Genomic DNA, 4,070 nt, shown 5'->3' with positions numbered 1-4,070 from the left:
CAAAATGAATTTAAAGGCACCCCTCTCATTGTTGCCCGCTATGGGAGCACCCCACTAAGGCCCTGTCTCGGTCGGGCCCGTCCTGAGTGCTTTATAGACACTTTAAGAAATCGCGATGGATGCAGATTGCTATTAATCCTCCGTGCAACTGGTGATTGAAAATGTGCAACTGGTGATTGAAAACGTGCACCTGGTCACCCAAAACACGGTTCTCTATGCGGTTAGCGGTGTTCCATCTATTCATGTCCGCTTATGGCGCACCCTACTACGGACCTTTAGCAATGGGGGCCGGCCCGAATTATTTATGGAAGGTCTGATGATGATTTTTTTTTTTTTCACCATCTCTTTCTCTCTCTGCCGGGGCCGGCCAAGAGTGCTTTATGGACGGTTTAAAACATGACTATGGATGCAAATGCTCATTTTCCTCCGTGCACCTGGTGATTGAAAACGTGCATCTGGTAACCCAAAAATTATAAAAGGGTTTTAAATACTTTTACCCGTCATTCTATTGATATAGCCCGCTAGGGGAGTGCCCCACTACGGCCCTCTCTCTGTCAGGGCCGTCCTTGGGTGCTTTTTACACACTTTAAGAAATCACGATGGATGCAGATTGCTATTAATCCTCCGTGCAACTGGTGATTGAAAACGTGCATCTGGTAACCCAAAATTTCAAATATGGTTCAAAATGAATTTAAAGGCACCCCTCTCATTGTTGCCCGCTATGGGAGCACCCCACTAAGGCCCTGTCTCGGTCGGGCCCGTCCTGAGTGCTTTATAGACACTTTAAGAAATCGCGATGGATGCAGATTGCTATTAATCCTCCGTGCAACTGGTGATTGAAAATGTGCAACTGGTGATTGAAAACGTGCACCTGGTCACCCAAAACACGGTTCTCTATGCGGTTAGCGGTGTTCCATCTATTCATGTCCGCTTATGGCGCACCCTACTACGGACCTTTAGCAATGGGGGCCGGCCCGAATTATTTATGGAAGGTCTGATGATGATTTTTTTTTTTTTCACCATCTCTTTCTCTCTCTGCCGGGGCCGGCCAAGAGTGCTTTATGGACGGTTTAAAACATGACTATGGATGCAAATGCTCATTTTCCTCCGTGCACCTGGTGATTGAAAACGTGCATCTGGTAACCCAAAAATTATAAAAGGGTTTTAAATACTTTTACCCGTCATTCTATTGATATAGCCCGCTAGGGGAGTGCCCCACTACGGCCCTCTCTCTGTCAGGGCCGTCCTTGGGTGCTTTTTACACACTTTAAGAAATCACGATGGATGCAGATTGCTATTAATCCTCCGTGCAACTGGTGATTGAAAACGTGCATCTGGTAACCCAAAATTTCAAATATGGTTCAAAATGAATTTAAAGGCACCCCTCTCATTGTTGCCCGCTATGGGAGCACCCCACTAAGGCCCTGTCTCGGTCGGGCCCGTCCTGAGTGCTTTATAGACACTTTAAGAAATCGCGATGGATGCAGATTGCTATTAATCCTCCGTGCAACTGGTGATTGAAAATGTGCAACTGGTGATTGAAAACGTGCACCTGGTCACCCAAAACACGGTTCTCTATGCGGTTAGCGGTGTTCCATCTATTCATGTCCGCTTATGGCGCACCCTACTACGGACCTTTAGCAATGGGGGCCGGCCCGAATTATTTATGGAAGGTCTGATGATGATTTTTTTTTTTTTCACCATCTCTTTCTCTCTCTGCCGGGGCCGGCCAAGAGTGCTTTATGGACGGTTTAAAACATGACTATGGATGCAAATGCTCATTTTCCTCCGTGCACCTGGTGATTGAAAACGTGCATCTGGTAACCCAAAAATTATAAAAGGGTTTTAAATACTTTTACCCGTCATTCTATTGATATAGCCCGCTAGGGGAGTGCCCCACTACGGCCCTCTCTCTGTCAGGGCCGTCCTTGGGTGCTTTTTACACACTTTAAGAAATCACGATGGATGCAGATTGCTATTAATCCTCCGTGCAACTGGTGATTGAAAACGTGCATCTGGTAACCCAAAATTTCAAATATGGTTCAAAATGAATTTAAAGGCACCCCTCTCATTGTTGCCCGCTATGGGAGCACCCCACTAAGGCCCTGTCTCGGTCGGGCCCGTCCTGAGTGCTTTATAGACACTTTAAGAAATCGCGATGGATGCAGATTGCTATTAATCCTCCGTGCAACTGGTGATTGAAAATGTGCAACTGGTGATTGAAAACGTGCACCTGGTCACCCAAAACACGGTTCTCTATGCGGTTAGCGGTGTTCCATCTATTCATGTCCGCTTATGGCGCACCCTACTACGGACCTTTAGCAATGGGGGCCGGCCCGAATTATTTATGGAAGGTCTGATGATGATTTTTTTTTTTTTCACCATCTCTTTCTCTCTCTGCCGGGGCCGGCCAAGAGTGCTTTATGGACGGTTTAAAACATGACTATGGATGCAAATGCTCATTTTCCTCCGTGCACCTGGTGATTGAAAACGTGCATCTGGTAACCCAAAAATTATAAAAGGGTTTTAAATACTTTTACCCGTCATTCTATTGATATAGCCCGCTAGGGGAGTGCCCCACTACGGCCCTCTCTCTGTCAGGGCCGTCCTTGGGTGCTTTTTACACACTTTAAGAAATCACGATGGATGCAGATTGCTATTAATCCTCCGTGCAACTGGTGATTGAAAACGTGCATCTGGTAACCCAAAAATTATAAAACGGTTTTAAATACTTTTACCGGTCATTCTATTGATATAGCCCGCTATGGGAGCACCCCACTAAGGCCCTGTCTCGGTCGGGGCCGTCCTTCAGTGCTTTATATACAGTTTCATATATTACGATGGATGCAGATTGTGATTGTTTTCCAAAAGACCCGTGTGCATCTGGTAACCCAAAAATTATAAAACTGTTTTAAATCATTTTACCGGTCATTCTATTGATATAGCCCGCTAGGGGAGTACCCTACTACGGCCCTCTCTCGGTCAGGCCCGTCCTTAGGTGCTTTATATACAGTTTAAGATATTACGATGGATGCAGATTGTGATTGTTTTCCAAAAGACCCGTGTGCATCTGGTAACCCAAAAATTAAAATATGGTTCAAAACCCGGGTAACACCACTCTATTTACGGACATGACAGTAGAGCTTACCCCCTGGAGCTATTGACCTCCAGGCTTGTAGGCCCTTACTCACCACCCGGGTATCACCCCTCTATTTCGGGGATGATACCAGCAGGGGACCCCCCCCACCTCCACAACCTCGCATACCAGGTGAACCAGGGCACCCACACTTAAGCACCCCTCCTCGGACATTAAAGCAGATAACCGCGCTGTTATGAACCGCGTGCACCTGGTCACCCAAATGGAACTTGTGCACCTGGTCACCCAAAAGGACCGGCGTGCACCTGGTCACCCAAAGGCCGGCGTGCACCTGGTCACCCAAAAGGACCATGTGCACCTGGTCACCCAAAGGCCGGCGTGCACCTGGTCACCCAAAAGGACCGTGTGCACCTGGTCACCCAAAGGCCGGCGTGCACCTGGTCACCCAAAGGACCATGTGCACCTGGTCACCCAAAAGGACCATGTGCACCTGGTCACCCAAAGGCCGGCGTGCACCTGGTCACCCAAAAGGACCATGTGCACCTGGTCACCCAAAGGCCGGCGTGCACCTGGTCACCCAAAGGACCATGTGCACCTGGTCACCCAAAAGGACCATGTGCACCTGGTCACCCAAAGGCCGGCGTGCACCTGGTCACCCAAAGGACCATGTGCACCTGGTCACCCAAAGGCCGGCGTGCACCTGGTCACCCAAAGGACCATGTGCACCTGGTCACCCAAAGGCCGGCGTGCACCTGGTCACCCAAAGGACCATGTGCACCTGGTCACCCAAAAGGACCATGTGCACCTGGTCACCCAAAGGCCGGCGTGCACCTGGTCACCCAAAGGACCATGTGCACCTGGTCACCCAAAGGCCGGCGTGCACCTGGTCACCCAAAGGACCATGTGCACCTGGTCACCCAAAGGCCGGCGTGCACCTGGTCACCCAAAGGACCATGTGCACCTGGTCACCCAA

Source organism: Oncorhynchus mykiss, unplaced genomic scaffold (genome assembly GCF_013265735.2).
Source record: "Oncorhynchus mykiss isolate Arlee unplaced genomic scaffold, USDA_OmykA_1.1 un_scaffold_620, whole genome shotgun sequence".
NCBI lineage: Eukaryota > Metazoa > Chordata > Actinopteri > Salmoniformes > Salmonidae > Oncorhynchus > Oncorhynchus mykiss.
This window is presented reverse-complemented; position numbering follows the sequence as displayed.